The sequence below is a fragment of the Ambystoma mexicanum genome, chromosome 8, assembly GCF_040938575.1.
Source record: "Ambystoma mexicanum isolate Mex_15411 chromosome 8, UKY_AmexF1_1, whole genome shotgun sequence".
Lineage (NCBI taxonomy): Eukaryota > Metazoa > Chordata > Amphibia > Caudata > Ambystomatidae > Ambystoma > Ambystoma mexicanum.
Genome location: NC_090929.1, coordinates 469587728 through 469606656, shown reverse-complemented (window position 1 = coordinate 469606656; position 18929 = coordinate 469587728). Strand labels below are relative to the sequence as shown.

Here is an 18929-nt window from a genome sequence, read left to right as displayed (position 1 = left end):
GTGCCCAGATTGCCTATCAGTGGGGGCAGAACCAGCTGAAACATTTGGGGAGGGGGAGAGGACAGTTTTAAATAGCGCACCTTGAGTATGGCCATCAGTGAACACCCAACGCTCAACGCCCCTCCATTTACCTCCATGCACCTCCATGCCTACTGTCAACTGTGCCTTTTTGGACCACAGTGGCTTCAGCCCACCTCATACATTAGTTGTCCCTCTGCCCCAAATGTCCTGAAGAACATAGAAAAAAGTGAAGCGTGGGATTAGTATTGATAGGTTACTTGTGTGGGCTAACAAAATGGGCACCTTCTCGAGTCAAACATGTATCAGCATTTGACCAAAAACTGCATCTAGCTGCAGTTGTTGCATTAACCCATTGCGCTGTTGCCCCTCTCCCTCTTCTTCTGAGACCACGAGGCTGAATATCTATCATGCATGCCGCTGGTCCATTAGATTAATCTTTCACCCCAATTCAGAGGATATTTAGTTTCACAAAGAGATGCTAATCATCGGGAGGTACCGGACATCTAAATGCTGAGCTGAGCAGTTAAGTATCTGACTTGGTCACGGGGGTATATAGCAATGGCCAGGGCAGGCTTCTGTCCTCTGCCACGCTTGTTTCTCTTGACTGTTAATGTTAAAGGTATTTGTACTGCGCACTGTCACCACCGGAGTGGTCTCCAGGTGCTCTGGCGGATCTGAAAAGGAGGTTGTGGAAAAACAAAAGGACAGAGGGTTGGGAGGGGGGTCCCCAGGTGCTCTGGCAGATCAGAAAAGGAGGTTGTAGAAAGACAAAAGGAGGAGGGTCTGGGGGGGTTAGTAGGGTGTAGTGGGAAAAGGAAAGTGAGAGTTGTGATTTCCATGTTAGCAGTTTCAGTTCGGTTTGCATCGTTCGCTGAGCTTCAGTGCAGTGTTTGGGTCAGTGCGACTTCCCATGTGCTGTTGTGAGGGATTATGTGTTGTTAGTCTGTTGTTGCAGAGTGGTGAAGTATGTGCGTGTTGCTGTGCAGAGATGTGCTTGTGAGAGTTTCTGTATGGGAACCGTATGCAGAAAGTTGAGGTTTTAGTGTTGGGTTAGTGGGTTTTCCTTACCTCTTTGTCTTTGCCTTTCTGTGATTTACCATCCAAGATTATTCTGTGTCTTTGGTATTGAAGCGTGTCTGCATGGTTGGGGTTGGCGGTTTGGGGATCAGCTGTTTTCCTCTGTGTTACCATAGTGGTAGGTCTACCTGGCTGATTTTGGGGTCTTCCCTGCCCTGGATTTGTAATGCTTGGGATTGAGGGTGCTGATCACTCCCTGCCCGACCTTTGGGGTCCTTGCCTACCTATGTTTCCTAAGTGGGCAAGAGTTCTTTGGGTGTCCTCCCCCTGCCTCCAGTTAGGGGAGATTAACTTATGGTCATGGAATGCTCCTTACAGTTCTCGTTTCTCGTTGGGTGCATGCTTCCTAGTCGGTTCCTTCTGGTTCTGGAGCGAGGAGCCAAGTTTTGAGTAGTTTCCTAAATTCCAAATGATCCCAACACTCCCTCCCCGACCTTTGGGGTCCTTGCCTACCTATGTTTCCTATGTGGGCAAGTGTTGTTTGGGTGTCCTCCCCCTCCCCTGCGGTTAGGCGAGATTAATTTATGGCCATGGGTTGCTCCTTAAGGTTCTTGTTTCTCGTTCAGTGCATGCTTCCTAGTCGGTTCCTTCTGGTTCAGGAGCGAGTTTGGAGTAGTTTCCTGAATTCCAAATGATCCCTTGTGTTGCATCTGTTTTTTGATAGGTCATTCCAGATTATTGCTGCCAGGTGAGAGAAAGATGATCCTCCAAATTTCTTTTTATTGTATGGTTTTGTTTCTAAGCGAATGTCATTGCTTTATCGGAGTGGTCTTGCCGGACGGTAGACAGTTATTTTCTTTTTTAGGAACTTTTCTCCTTGGCTGTGTATTGTTCTATGCGTTTTGCACCTTTTTTGTACTGTATTCACAGTTTTATTGGTAACCCGTTAGCATTTTCAGTGCTGGGGTAATGTATTCTCTTCGTGGCAATTTCAGCAGGAATCTGGCCGGTGCATTTTGGATGCTTTGAAGTTTCTTTAATAGTCGTTTTGGCATTCCTAGTCATAGACTGTTGGCTTAGTCTGCTGTAGACATGATGAGGGCAATGATGGTGAGTGTTTTGTGGGTGAAGGAAAGAAATGGTAGAATCCTTTTTAATGTGTGTTGTAGGAAGAAACATTTCTTGATTATGGCATTTACTTGTGTCTCAAGAGTTAGTTCATTGTCCATTAAGACTCTCCCGTTTTTTACTATCATCAATGGAGTCAGTGCTGTTCCAAGTTTCGTCGCCCATGGGATGTAGTGGTTGTTTTCTCCACTTTTGGATATGATCAATATTTCTGTGTTGCCCAGGTTGAGTTTGAGGCTGTTGGTGTTCATCCAGCCATGGAGTTCTTGTAGGCAGTCTACCAGTATTGTGTTTTCTTCCTGTGTATCTTGTATTTTGTAGACAATCTGTGTATCATCGGAGTATTTGTAGCATTTAAGGCCGTGATTTTAATGAGCTTGATTATTGGTGCCAGGTATATGTTGAAAAACAATGGGGATAAGGAGGATCCTTGTGGTACTCCGCAGGTGGATTCTCTTAGTGTTGAATTGAAAGGTTTGATCCATACAGTTTCTGAGCTGTTTGTTAGGAAGGATTTTATCCATCGTGAGGCTAGGTCAGTGATTCCTATTTCTTCCAACCTCCCAATTACGATGTAATGGTTGACTGTGTCAAATGCTGCAGAGAGTCCAGGAGTATTAGAGTTGGGCTTTTGTCTGAGTCTTCATTCGTTTTTAGGTTGTCCGAGATTGAGAGAAGTGCTGTTTCCATTCCTCTCATTGGTCTGAAGCCTACTTGTGCTTGATCCAGCAGTAAGTGTTCTTCCGTGAATTCTTGTGTTATTCTGTAGACGTATGTTTCGAGTAGTTTCACTGGTTATGAGATGTTTGAGATGGGTCTGTGGTTGGAGAGGTCCTCCACGTTTCCTGCTGTGTCCTTGAGGAGCAGCTTGATGTATGCCGATTTGAATAATCTGTGTACTTTCCCTGTTGAGAGTGATTGGTTGAAGAGGTTTCTGTAGTATTCCATGGGTGTTCCTTGTGTGAGTATTGATTTGTGTATATCTGGGGGACGGGGAACTTGAAAAAGTGCTTCCTTCCGCCTTCAACTCCGCCAATTGGGAGGGCTCTGCCACTGCCTATCAGCTTCAGGAAGCATAGCCATTCAGGGGTGATGTGCATACTTCCAGTCCCAATAGCCCGTGGAAGAAGAGGCAACCACACTCCCCATCACGGCCCACTTTGATGAAAACTGGGTGTGACAGCAGACACCTACCTCTGTGGTTGGTAAAGGGTCACATTTGCTGGAGGAATCCTTAAGCTTACTACACTTTCCTAGCAGGGGCCCCCACAAGCACCGTGTCCTGGAGGGAACCCGGGCAGTCCAGCTTCAGAAAGAAATCATTTCTTTAGTATTTCTTTCTGAGGTCAGAGTGTGCATCACTGCAAAAGTCAGGAATCAGGCTTCCTGGTTTCTTTCTGGTTTAGTGGAGCCTGGGAATCCCTCAGAGTTGGGCAGCTGGTAAGAAAAATGTATATTTTTTAAGTGTGCATGTGCATTCATGCATGGGTGTTGGATGCTTATGATGTATGTTTGTATGTATGCAAGGGTGTGTTATGTATTGTGTGAGAGTGAAATTAGTAACTCTATGCTGTATCTATGGTGGGTGGGACTACCTGTGAATGGTGTAAGTAAATGAGTTAATGAATGTGTGTACATGAGTGTTTGTGCTGGGCTGGCTACCAAGGAGCTGATTTTGGTGGGGGGAGCAATGGGGGGTGGCCAGGGGCAGTTAGCGGGGAGGGGGATGTTCTCTCTCCTACTACAGCAAGTCTAGCCATTTCTTACTGTGGCATGACATTTTTAATGTGTCTCCAAACATGATAAAGCAAGCATGAGAGGTGTTATTACATGGCAAACATGCATTTTGGTGCAGCCAATCTAGTAATTTCTTATTGTGGCAGGACATTTATAATGGCCATCTATGATAAAGCAAGCATGATATGTTTTATTATGTGACTAGAATTACATTTTAATTGAGCCAGTCTAGCTATTTCTTGGAGTCACATGGCATGTTCTTCTGGGCATCTGTGGTAAAGCTAGCATTATAAGTGTTATTATGTGGCTAGACTCGAATTTTCGTGCAGCAAGTTTATACATGTTTTCTTATTGTGACACGTCCTTTTTAATGGAAAAGCTAATAGGTGTGTGTACTTCCGTGTGGATACCTCCATATATATTTTGGCAGAGCCAGCCTGGACATGTTTTCTTATAGTATCATTATTGGCATTATGGACAAAGCAAACATGAGTATGTTCTTCGATGGACATACTGGCATATATTGGTGCAGCCATCATGGACATGTTTGGCACAGCCAGATTGAAAATGTTTTTATACTGACATATATTGTGGGCAAAGCCATCATGGACATGAGTTGGGAAATGCTCCTGTACACTGTTGGTGAATTGCATCTATTAGGCTTTTGGATTGCAGTTAGACTACAAAACCAATTGCAAACTGTCCAGATTTTCACCCAATTGTTTACAGAAGGTGTGCTGTATAATGCACCATGTTAACCTATTATTCACATATTGGTTCTCTGGGGGTGGGGAATCTCTCCATAATCCCCTTCAGGTGGTTACTGCTCCCTTGCCACGCTCAGTTGTTCTGGCATATTTGTGGAAAAGGTTTATGCCCCTCCAATTAAAAATGCCTCCTGCCGCTGGTGGGTGAATGGCTGGTGGGTGAATATTTATGAATGTGTGCGTGAAAAGCTAGAACCCAAGCATGGGGCATTTGAGCATGGTAATTTTCTTACATGTTTTACTGTTTTTTTTTTGGGCAAAGCCAACTTGATGGATGTTATTACATGGAGGAGAGTTTGGGGTTGGGAGGTTTATGGTACAATGGGGCCAGAACACTGGACATTTTTTTTTCTGTAGCATGACATTTTTTACCTGGCTAAACTGCCATTTTAATGTAACCAGTCTAGTTATTACTCACTTTGGCGTGACATTTTGTTCTGGAAATGTATGGTAAAGCAAACATGGTTGCATGTTTTACTGGTGTTAAGGGCAAAGTCAACATGATTAGTGCTCTTAGATGTTGGGTCGTGGGCAGAGTGATTTCTGCAGCTAGATAATAAAATGGTTTCTGACTGTAGCATTGCATGTTTTACTGGCGTAGAGGGCAAAGTCAACATGAAGAGTATTCTTACATGGTGGTGCAGGGGCGGGGGCAATCATTTGTGCAGCAGCACTAACGTGTTTTCTTCCTCTGGAAGTAGATTTTTACTGGCATTAAGGGCAAAGCAAATAAGAGAATGTTCGTACTTGGGGATACTGGCAGAGCCGGCATGAACATGTTTTCTGATTGTATCCCTACTGTCCGTAATATTGCCGGGCATGCACAAAGTTGGCTGGATCATTGGGGTGTCAGGACTCAGGAGCCAGGTACCCCCCGTGTTTCTGCGCTATATGAAAAATGTAAGGGTTAATTAATACACATACTTAGATCTTTCACCTAGTTCAGTGTGTGGCATACCCCTGCAGCAGCATTATCATGCTCATTGAGCATGCGTGGGGGTCCAGGCCGGCATGGAGTGTGGCGCAGCCCATGCATTCTTGTCAATCCTGGGTGAGGGGCCCTTAGCACGGCTCAGAGGGGGATTCATGCATGTTGAGTTATGCAATTGGCTTACCAATGCCACATTAATCGCACATTCTGACCCTCCTAATTCTCAAAACCTAAGGGATACCTTTGGCATACTGGTACTCTTGTCTTCATGATCAATAAAATTATTGGTGCTGTGTCTTTTGGTCAACCGCAACTGCTCCTTGGTGGAAGGGCCCAGTATTAAGTGGCGAACATTCTAGTGTGATAGATCCATTAAAAATGTTGACCTCTTCAACTGTTTGACCACTTAGTGATGCACAGGGACCTAAACATTTAAGTTTTGGCGAGGTTAGGATAAGGGATTCATTTTTGGTAAGGGACAAGCAGTTGCATGTGTCAACCAGCTCGGGTCGACTAATATGCAGCTGCTCATAGGCAATAAAATGGGGAGGGGGGGTTGGGTTAAGCAGAAGACAAGTCAACCACTTTGTGGTTGATAAGAAAACACACATTATTCAATAAACTACCTTCTGGTCATGACAATTCATGAATGAGTCTTAATTCCTCTTTCACCTTTTGATACAATATCTAAGGAGGAAATATTGGCTTCCTGAAAACAGATCTTGATATTCTCCCTTCTTCTATCCCCTTTTTAGATTGCCCTGATGAACACAGGCTTTTCTTTAATTACAACAACATGTTATGTTCATTGACCTTCATCAGGACCTTTGTGTGGTGTCTGGAACCCAAATGAAATCTGCCCCACCACATTGTTTCCCATCTGGGTGATATGGTAATAACCCTCTTATTCATTCTTTAACTGGTGTAACAGTCTTTTCACTTAGGAACTTTGTCCTTGCTCATCTCCTCGACTGTATTCTAATTTCTACATTTCACACTTTTTCCCTTGCCCATAATTTAAAAACTGGGTGTTCTGTGTATTTGTAGCATCTGGGACAGAACTCAGATGTAGGGCCATTTTGGACTGGGATAAAGCTGAGATTTCAAAGGCATTCATCCTCAACCTTAATTTAATCCTCGGCAGTACAAGCCCTAAGAAAAGTAGAAATATACAAATGTGGCAACCCCGCGTAGGCTTACCATCTTTGCTTGCAGATCCCAGTGTAATGGCCACATAAATACTCTTAAATATTTTTTAATACAGTTAACGCAAACAATTGACAACTGTATAATTCATCATATATTCTGCACACTGGCCTAACCCCAGAGACCACTTCAACCCAACTACAACCAAAAACCCTAGGATTATCATGAATCTCAACAGCACCCTATGAAAATATGTGTAAATGCGCATAACAATTATAAAGCAAATTGTGAAAACAATCTGAAAATGTGGCACATTATAGTTGATGGCATAAACATGACGAAAACATTTAGGTAATTGAAACAACCTCAATTTGTGGTATCAAATGTTCAAATATGTCTCGTAACGGTCAAGTGCACTTTAGAAAGTTTGCAATTGACAAGCTTGTTTAGTCCAATGACATTGGTAATAGTAACTTGACAGCTTCCAAACAAAAATGGACTGGCATGGACTTTGATTGAAATTTCTCAACATCTGCAAGGCTCGTTGTGTAACGGCGAGATGCACACAAATGTGTTGTATCTTTCCTTCATAGTTGAGCCCCTAGGCACTTATTCCAATGGATATCAGCCTGATAAAGCTGAGATTAATGGTAATATGCCAAGACAGAGTTTGGTCATGAAATTCAGATAAATACTTTCAAAACCCAGTGACCTGCATAAGCTGTGAACACGCCTGACCCATGTGAGCGAGCCGGCCCCTAGTGAGTTGTTATCATCAATCAGACTCTTTGTGTATTTTACTAAACTCTGTGTGCAACATATTTTCAACTCAAAGAGAAGTGACCTTAAACTTGCAACCAGGGGACTGCCGTTACAATCCAGCTCAAGTCACAAAGGTGCATTTGGGCCACTTTTAAGTATGTTCAGAAGTTGCTTCAAAAAAGCCATTCTCCTTCTTTTTTTAATCTTGATGTATCACTAACACTCTAAAATTCTGCTCCATGAATTAACAAACCTAGAATCTGAGGCCGGGACCAATTGCCCTGTTACCAAAGTGTCTTGAGAATTTAAGAATTCTCCTACAACTTTGAGTGACAAATAATTTGATTTCATCCCCCAGGTTTTCCCATTAACCAAAGCGGAAACCATGGTAGTCAAAGTGGGGTACCTTTTCAGACACTGTATCACCTAAAAAAAGATATAATTTGCGGGATCTTCTGGGGAGGGTGCGGGGATATTCTACATACATTTAATTCCGCCCGCACTCATTTCGGGCACCTTACTTGTACAGATTGCCTGGAATCTATCCAGCTGTAAATAGAGGCTAGATCAGAGTCTTGGATATAAGGGCTGCACCACCTACAAATAGCAGAATGCCAAGATCTTCTCCACCAGGCTCTGGAGGGTTAATCCTCATAGCCACGATCTCAACTGCCATATCATTTATGCCAAAACGCACCCCTAGCCACTGGGGAGGCCTTGGTCGTCTTTCCACGTCGTCCGTACCTTACTACGGAAGAATTCGTGTTATGCAGACCCTGTCTTGCACCTAGTATATCTCGTGGAACTTGCACTTGACATGGAACGGTGTCAAGTGCTATTTTAAGATCGACAAAACAATCTTAATTTTATAATAGCACACATGTGCTGGTCACTAGGAATAGGCTGAAGGTCTGATCAACTGTGCAGCCCCTGCCATGAATCCTGCTTGGCAACCTGACAGCAAATCCTTCTCTGAAATCCGCAGTTGGAGCCTGTTCAAAATTATTTTGCTATCGATATGTGTCAAGATGCCAAAGAGTGTTGTCAGTCTGTAATTGCCTGAGTTTTCCCGGTGTCCTTTTTTTTAGAAGCAGGATTTTTGTTTGGGTATTTATATAGCGCTACAAACCCTCAGGTATCTGAGCGCTGCTTATTTCCCACAGTGTGTGGTGCTCATTTATCGACCTCGGAAGGATGAAAGGCTGAGTTGGCCCTGCTGGGATTCGAACCTGCGTCAGCAGGCTCTGTACGATGTCAAAGCGAGCACTGTACTCGCTGTGCTATCTGACCAGCTGTATTGAAAGATGGAAAAACCTGATTCTTTTTTTTACATATTTCATAAATCCCGGTTATGAAGGGCATGCAAATACACGGTTCCTCTTTAAAAAAAAGATCACCCTGAATTCTACCTGGTCATTGGGCCTTAGCGGAGGATTGTGAGCCAATAGCTGCTTTGACCTCGCAAGCAGCAAATGTCATAGGGTTTATGTCAAGCTTGTGGATTAGGCAATCACCATGTGTGGCCCAGGAGTGCACTAATTAAGCCTTATAGACCTAGCCCTTGGGCCGCACCTGGAATTATGGTCCCTAAAAACCAAGTGAAAGCCCCATAACTTCACAGATTTGACAGACATGCCTTTAACGCCGAGGGCCTAATGAAAGAACAACACTTGTCCTAATTGGTGCATCTAAAAATAAGGGCACCTTCTTTGCAAGGAGAATGAACTTACCTGACATATGCTGCCGATGAACAAGACACAAGATTTGTGTTTCAAGTATAGAGGGAAACACAGCTTTCCCAAGTATAGCAGAGAAAAATACTAGGTCCCTTATGAATTAATAGAGACCCTGGAGAAGTCTGGGGTGTTAAAAAAAGAGACTTCTTGAGTCAAAACATATTTGTATTGTTTTTGTTAAAGTACATATGTACAAAAAACATCAGTTTATGTTGAAGTGGTTGAAGTAAGGTGGCTCTGTACACTTTAGCTGGATAAACACATAGGCTTTATTAAGCTTCATCTTCAATTACATCAGGATGTTACACGAGGAATACCACTAGGTCCCATCACCCAGACAGACCCAGCATCAACTGACCCACTACTGAACCTTAACATGCATTCACAGACCAACACTCCACATCAACACTGAAACATTCTCTCATCTCATGCTTTCTCTAACAAGCACTATACAACAGAGGTGTTTTTGTTGTTGTCTTTGGATAAATGTATAACATTGTAATGTTGCGACCTAACATCTGACTTGGCCTCGCCCTTTGTCTTTGTTTGGCTTATTTTTAAATTAAAAAAACACTTTCAAAATTGAAATAATGTAATTGTACTAACACTGTAAAGTGTCTCTTTTTCAAAATGTACAATCATTAGTTGCAAGGATCAGTACACCTTGTAGTTGTAATAAGAATGTTACACTTGACTTACTGAGTTGCACACATTATGAAAACCTAGACTACCCATATACATTATTTTCTGATAGTAGGTTATATCATTCCAAGATGGACAGTCTGGTGCACTCCTATTGTGTGCCCGTGAATTACCCCTGTGAGAAAGGTGAAGAGTACACATACCATCAGTGTGTGTTCCAGCTTGACTTGCATACATCAAAATCCATGTCGGGAGCAGAACAATGACCAATGTCTATATGTTGGCTGTTTACCACTCTTCTCTTTCTTTTTCTGTTTCTCTACCTCATAACTGTACCTTACTTTCGGTTTTTTATTCACCTACGTATGTGACTTATGAAACTTTTCTTCTCTTAGTCTGTCTCTGCCTCCCTCTCCATTTTAGTTTGTCTCTTAACTCATTCCGTCCCTCTCTGCAACTTCTCTCGGTTGTTTTGCCTAGGCCGCATTCTCTTGTTTCCTACATCTCTGCGTCTCTTAGCTTCTCTCTCTCTCTCTCTCTCTCTCTCTCTCTCTCTCTCTCTCTCTCTCGCTCTCTCTCTCGCTCTCTCTTTCTCTGTGAGTGAGAGTGATAGCAAAGTGAGAGAGTGTGAAAGTGTGTGAGAGAGCCTGTGAGAGTGTCTGTGAGAATGTGTGAGAGATAATTCACTTATTCTTCAGTAGTGATGTGCACAGCACTACCTTTCGGCAGTGGGTCAGTTAAGCCAAATGCATCCAAAACTATTAAAGCCAGGAAGCCAATGACCTGGATAGATTGCGCATTGTTTAAAATATGACGGCCAGTTCTGGAACCTTCGAAGCATTCTCAGTGCTTTAAGTGAAGTAGGAAATTTAAGGGTGGCCCTAGTCAGTTATGAGACACAGGTTAGTGAGAAGAGCCTTAAACAAATGTCTGGCGAGGCCACAGAGTCCCAAGAAGCCAAGAACAGTTTTAAAAATGTGGGGTCCATGAAATCAAAAGAATGGCCTTACAGACTGGGTTGAGATTTCACACTTAGAATGAAAGAGAGCCACGTCTATTTTAAAAGGTATGTTGATATAATTAATGTGCAGTCAAAAAACAAGTAAAGATTCCAAGATGGCGGCTGGTGACGGAGGATGTGCGTGAGCGTCTCACCCCACCAGGCCGCAACGGAAGCTGACAGTGAAGCTACGTGAGAGATAAAGATGACACCAACTTCTCTCCGTAATTGAAACATGGAAACGGACGACATATAAGTCCATACCACTGAGCGATCTGTAGGCAAGCAACGGGAGCGAAATCAGGGAAAATCATCCCGCCGCACGCGAGGAGGAGCTGGAGCACCAGCCCTACGCGAGTAGCAGCCGGAGCACTCTACAACCAAGATCACACTCATGCGAGATATGCTGGCGAGGAGGAAGCAGAGACATCCCGGAACCAAACGGAGGTGAGAAACGACCCCTGGGTGCCAGCAAGCAACCGTGGAATAAACCCGAAACCAGAGGGCAACGCATAGCGGACACCGGCACCAGAGCGGGAGGACCAGAGAAGGAGTGCCCCAGTAACAAGCACACACAGGGAGAGGGAAGAGAGGCTGTGGGGTGAAGCCATAACAACAAGGCCCGTGCACAGGAACAGCAGGAGAACAGGGAGAAACATATTGATATCCCGCTGTATTACAAAGGGACCCGGCAAGAAGGGCAAACCCTTAAAACTGGCAGTAAGGGAGATCAAAGAGAACAGAAGCACAGGACAAAAGACTGGGGAAGACCAGGCAAGGGTGACAAAGACGGAGACGCCACCCCCAAAGAACCGAATGAAAACCTGGGAAACAGAAATTAGAGTACCCATGAGGGGCCAAGGGCTGAAACAGACGGGGGCTTTGAACCAACCATAACTAAGACCCCTGGAAAAGGAAAGAAACAAGAGAAGTACAACCGGGGGAAGCCACAGAGCGAGCCCACCAACACAACCACAGAAGCTGGGCATTACACTATAAAGCAGAGATACAGCGAAAGGGACCGTAAGAGTGCCCACATGTCCAAGACAAGGGGGAAAACCACACCAGCACCCCAACAGGCACCCCAGGCAAAGCAGGAAACAAGCATTAAACAATTGTGGAGCTCGGGGAACACAACGCACCCTAGGAGAGGAGAAAGCAATCAGAGCCCATCCACGCCGGCGGTCAGACAAGAGGGAAGAATGGCATGTAATGAATACATGCAGAGCTGGTTCAAAGAGTTTCAAAACCAATTCATGAACTCCTTCCAGACCCTGAAAGTGAAATGAGCAATCACTACAAGAAGTGAGAATCGACATAATAAAGCTAGAAGAAAGAACAGACACACTTGAAAGAGCAGTAAAAATATATGAGGACATGCAAAAAAATGATGAAACATTGGAACATCTTGCACGTTTGTCACATAATCTCGAGATCCAATGTGAGGACCTTGAAAATCGCTCAAGGCGATCGACTATACAGATAAAAAACCTCTCAGGAACGGTGGAGTACAAGGATCTGAAAGGTACAACCCAGCAGCTCTTCGCACCGACAAGGAAGAAATAAACCAGGTGGATAGAATACATTGAGTGGGCCACCGAAGAGCAGGAGAGCCGGGCACACCACCAGGGGATGTCTTGGTGGCAATAACATCGCACAGCCAGAAGGAACAGATCTTACGGAAGGCCAGATTAGCAGGGACACTGCAAATAAATGGAGAAGAGGTGCAATTATACCAAGACCTTGCACAATCCACGCTTCAAAAACAGGCAGATGGGCCCAGTGGTGACACTGCTGGTGACGAAACAAATAAGATATAAATGGACGTTTCCCTTCGGTCTACTCTTCACATGGGATGGATGACAGCATAGGATCACGACACGTGAGGAAGGAGAACAGATTTTAAAACTACAAGGAGAACTTGAAGAGAGTAATGAGGAACAAAGGAGACAAGATGAAGGACGCATGAAAGCATGGGAATGGAAAACAGTGACTAAAAAGGGCAAAGGTGGAACCAAGCCCTGAAAGAGAAAAAAGCAAAGAAAGACCGAGAATATTGGAAGTGAGGTGGACTATAACAGGAGGAGAAGTGGACATAAGACGCACCCCGGTGAAAGGGGTAAGACTGTGACACGTAACATACGTTTGCGGCCCAAGGGTTCTGGGAAGGGAGGGCACAACTTGTAATCCTTAGTGGGGCTTAGTACTCCCCACAAGGATTTCTCTGGGATGGTATGGAGGCCAGGCGCGGTGGACACTACTTCCGAGCGATCATAGGAACCTGGGCCCTCCTCAGGGAAAGGGAGGGGTGGTTCTAAAGTTGGGAGTTATTGTTGATAGTTGGGGGCAGGGGCACAGAAAGGGGTGGGAAGGGAGGAAGCCAGAAGTGGGGAAATCAGGGGGTAAGAAACTGAGAGTTAAGGGGAAAGGGAAAGATGGGCACCTAGATGAAGTATCTTAAGGTATTAACGCACAATGTAAGAGGACTTAATACCCCAGTAAAAAGGAAAAAAGTGGAACAATTCCTGCAGGAAGAAAAAGTAGACATCCTCATGTATTAAGAAACACACATACGTTAACTAGACAATTGGAAACTTAGAATTAAAGGATACGCACAAATATACCATTCAAATGCGGGGGAGAGGAAGGCAGGGGTGCTAATTGCACTACATGATGGGTTGGGAGCACAATTAAAAGACTCCATATCGGATAAGGAGGGAAGGTACACGTTTCTAAATGTAGCCATCATAGGCCAAATGGTCACACTGGTGTCGACATACGCTCCAAATGTGGGACACGACAGCTTCCTGAGGGAAGCCCTGACAAAATTATAGAACTTTGCAAAAGGGGAAATTATCCTAGCGGGATATTTCAACATGGCGTGGATTCCAGACAGGATAGGTGCAGGAACACAGTACAAGGAGCACATGCCTCATCCACGGCATTACGGCGGAAGATGGCCACATTGGCTCTCCAAAACATCTGGAGGGCAATAAGAGGGGAAGATCAGGGATTCACCGACTACTCGCATGTACACTCCTCCGTGTCACGGATAGATTACATTTAGACCTCTACAGGGCTCTTGGAGAACGTAAGAAACATAGAACTAAGCTCCACTACCCAATCAGACCATGCCCGGATAGGGATGAACATCACAGTGGGAAACAACAAGGGAGGGCTATGGAAATGGAAGTTCCCCACAGACCTCCTTCATGACCCGGTAAAGGCTGAATGTGTCGGGGAAAAGATGGAGAAATATTTTAGAGACAATGAAACAGGGGACACTCCCCAAGAAATGATATGGGACGCTTTCAAGGCAGTAATAAGGGGGCATCTCATAGCGCTAAAGGCAGGGAGGGATAAACGGAGACGGCAGTGGGGGGTGGAACTGGAGGGCACACTAAGAGACATACAGGGGGGAAACATTCAAAAATCCAAATTATAAGCTGAAGGGGGCAATGAGACACATCCAGGCACAACTAGAGACCCTTAGAATGAAGAGGGCAGAGACAGTGCTACTATACAATGCAATGGTACTATGTGAAAGCCAACAAAGCAGATAGACAACTAGCCAGAAAATTAAAAGAAAAAAAGGGGATCCAGACAATCATGAAAGTCTGAAATAGCCAGGGGCAGGACATGACCATAAACGAGGAAATGGGGAAAATATTTAGAGAATACCATCAGTCGCTGTATACAACAGATAACCCATTGGAAATTAAACAATTAGAATATTTAGCGAGACTTCATATGCCGCAAATATCAGAAGAAGAACAGGCATGTCTAGATGAGGAAATAAGGGAACAAGAGGTACAGAAGGCCTTCAAAGATTTACCAAAAAACAAGGTCCTGGGGCCAGATGAGTTCTCGGCAAGCTTTTATAAAAAGTTTAGGGATATACTGACCCCTATCCTCATGAAACTATTCAACACATTTAAAACAAAGGGGGCAATTACGCCCTGAATGAATGATGCAAAATGTATAATTTTTCACAAACAAGGCAAGGACCCAACACTGCAAATATCTTAACGTCCAATAGAGATAATAAACCTGGATGCAAAACTATATACCAAAATATTGGCAAATAGGCTAACTCATCTATTACTGAAATGAATCGGGCAAGACCAATCGGGCTTCATACCGTCAGGGCAAACATTTGACAATGCCTGCAGAATCTGCCATCTAATAGAAACACAAATTCCTACAATTCTAGTATCATTGGAATCAGAAAAAGCATTTGACAGAGTCGAATGGTCCCTGCTATTCCACACATTAAATCATATGGGATTCGGTACGAAATTTCTACAGATGGTGCAGGCTAACTATAATACACCAACAATACGTATCTCCCTCACCGGAGTAGTCTCAGGAAAAGTAACACTAGGACGGGGAACTAAGCAAGGCCACTTCCCCGCTGCTATATGCTATATACTTAGAATCCCCAATGATTAGGATTTGTGAACTAGAGCAACTGATGGGAATAGAAATGGTGGGAATAGCATTTGCTGATGACATGTTAGTAGCTCTATCGGATCCGGAACGCTCGTTACCGATATTAATGAAGAATTGGAAACATTTGGGGCAATATCAGGGCTAAAAATCAATAGACAAAAATCAGGAATCTTAAACCAATCTGTGGCCTCCGAAGTGATGAATAGGCTGGGGGTGGGAACGCAATTTAAACAAGCAGAAAAGGGGGTAACTTATCTAGGCATAACCCTAACAAAGAAAACAGAGCAAATGTACGAAAAAAATTACCCTCACTCGCTAGACAAGATAAAAGCGGATCTCACGAAATGGAATCCTCTAACAATTACATGGTGAGGGAGAATGACAACGGTAAGAATGATGGTATTACTGAAACTCTTATATTACTTCCAGGCACTACCCATTAGGATCCCCAAAACTTAATAAAGCCATCTGATCATACAGCTGGAAAAAAGTCCCCCCAGGGTAGCAATTACAGCCCCGAAGAAAAGCAGAGGCCTTGCTTTCCCTCACTTCTATAGATGCTACGAAGTATGGTGGAAGTATGGGACTCAGCAATCGAACGGGGGACACTAACGGTGAAGCCATCTCCATCCTATCCAATGTTTGGGAACCCGAAATTTCAACAAGGGATGGAAAGGAGGGCTTTCAGAAAGTGGGAAAAGATGGGCTGGCAAACAATACGAGACATGCACCAAGGGCAGAGTATTAGATAATTTGAGGAATGTGTCCAGGACATATGCCTGACGGAGATTGACCAATTTAAATATAACCAACTGAAACACTGATTAAATACCCCAATCATTAGGGAGGTGGCCACGACACAACTGACACCATCCGAACAATATATAACCACACATACAGGCTCAAAAAAGTCTGGTCTCGAAGCTCTATAGACTCTTGAACGATCAAGAAGAGCATGTACAATGGAACTACATGAGGAAATGGGGGAAAACACTGGGGGAGAATATCTCAACAAGACAGTTGGAATATCTATATGGAGCAATTCCAAAACTAACATGCTCCATTCAGGTAAGGTAGGTGTAGACCAAAGTACTTCTACAATGGCATTATACACCTAAAAAAAATCCACACAATGTTCCCCCAGGAATCAGATCAGTGTTGGAGGGGATGCAAGGCGGTGGGAGATTGGCTACATATCTGGGGAAAATGCCCTGTGCTATGACCATTCTGGGTTGAGGTAAAGAGCCAAATGAAAGAAATGTACCAGCGAGTGAAACAAATGGGGGACAATATCTGGATGTGTGAGATGTGGGACCTGGGTTCGAAAACACCTACAAAGACACAGAAACAAGGATTGATGATCCTGCTGATAGCAGCATGGCCAGTGATAGCACAAAAGTGGAAGCAACGAACAGCACCAACGATCCAGGACTAGCTGCAAAAAGTCTGGAATTTTGTAGCACTAGAATGGGTAGCATGTAAAATCCAGGGAAATCAGGATGCATTCAAACAGGAATGGTGTCTAGTAATGACCTACTTACAAAGTGACTATATGACAAAATGGTGCCACATAAGATCGGAATGTTGGCCATAATGTGAACTTAACAATACCTGAAGTAAGGAAAGATAAATCTCACTCTGGCCGGGGGGGGGGGGGAGGAGGGGATGGGAGGAGTTGAAGTTGGGATGTTCGAATGGTTCTTGTACTATCCTCTATGTAAGACGCAATAATGAAATTAATACAAATAAATATTAAAAAAATTAAACAAAATAAGTAAAATTAACATTTTCAACATCAAAATAGGTCAATGCTTTTGAAGGAAGTCGATGATTCTTATGTATTAATTTTATTAAATTGCTCTAATGACACAGCCTTAATATAATATCTTGCAAAAACTTAAGCATCAGAATATTTTGACGTCTGAAAAATGGAATGACTTCCATATATGTAAGGTTGTAATTTCATGACTTCACACCCAAATTGTTAAACCAAGCACTGCTTTCGAGTATAACTAGCCCAATCTACACAACTGGACCCCAATATTCCTGCAGACCCCAAAAAAAAGTATCAGCAAGTCCTTCCAATTCAGAGTCCTAGAAACTCTACCAAAAGGCATAATATGTACCCTGTTAGTAGTAGAATAGCACCTCGTACCAGAGTACAAGTATTTGAAAAACAAGAAAAATCCAGACTCACGCTTCTGAATCTGCTGCCAAAATCAGAAAAGCCAAAATACACAACTCACTGGGGATCCAGGACAAAAGCCCACTTAAAATGGAGTAATTCAGGTCGCTGGGCATGGCCTCCACCTAACGGATGACTCATACTGAAAAAGAAGCACAGAGAACTGACAGCCAAGTTCAGGTTCAGAGGCAACAGGATGGAGATCAAAAGAGACTAGACCAGACAGACCTTCATCCACGACAATACGCATCTGTCAACAATGCAACATTGGCCTCATAGGACACACAATCCACACATTCATGCTCTACCGCAAATATGAGGGAAAAAAGAACTACTGCTTGTGAGAATTCTCAAAGAGGAACTATAACTTGGCAAGGCTTGAAGAAGAACAGAAGGGTCGTGCTGCGCTGGGAGTAAACCCAGTACACTTGCCAGCGTGTGCCCCTGTACAGCTTTTGGCAACGGTTGTAAACACAAATCATGGCTATAGGGCACTAATGGAGTGAATGGAAGAGAGGCAGAGCGAAGAATGCAAAGAGTGGAATTAAGGAAAAAGAGGAGAAAACGCATCACAAGGTGGAGACCTGTGGCACAGGGAGACAGCAGGCCTCGTAAGTGTATCGGAGTCAATAATCTCGCTTAGAGGGTTAATACACGCCCTGCTGATTTTCTGTACATATCCTTCAGGCAAAAGCTTTAGTATACTAATAAAATCTTTCTTCACTCTAAAATCATGTAAGAAAGTGCTAGAGAGTTTGTTAATGGAAATGAAGACTGTTGATAGGAGAATAGCTCAGGAGTCTTGGGAGGATAGCTCACTGGCAGCAAGACGACACTGAGCAACACAGGTTTGATCCCCGGGTCCAAGGTTAGAAACCTTGGTGTATTAAGCGTGTTAAAAATAACCTATCACATCATGTTATTTTTAGTGCCTTGAACCCACACGTTTCTGGAAGCAATGCTACATGCTATGTAATGAAGTAATGCTGCAATGTAATGTGATGATGCGGATAGTCTGTATCCTTTATAATACATTGCCATCCTCTGTCTGCCTGTTTTCAAAACTGTGTCATGCTCTCTTCGATTCAACATATTATGTGGGTACCTGATGCAGGACAAATGTAGATTCATATGTTTGCACTCCATGTTTATGTTCACTGAGAACATGCTATCTGAGGTTTCTCTGTGGTCAACTACAGACAGAATTCAAGGAAGGCCATGGCTTGTCTATGGTACTGTTAAGACAAAAAAAAAACAAGGGAACCCCGCAAGGTACTGGTTGCACCCTTAAAGAACAAGTTCTAGTCTTCAACATAAAAATACTTTCTCTTAAGTGAGAAAAACATTCTTTAATCATGTTTTGTCATAATTATACACATTATTGTATTGATGGCTTCACATCCCT

General features: G+C 43.6%; 1 protein-coding gene across 1 annotated transcript in view; it reads left to right on the top strand.

The window, feature by feature from the left end:
• The window catches only part of TNFRSF18 (TNF receptor superfamily member 18), a 235261-nt gene that overhangs the window by 75203 nt on the left and 141129 nt on the right, over positions 1 to 18929 (top strand). The gene's annotated exons all lie outside the window — the stretch shown is intronic.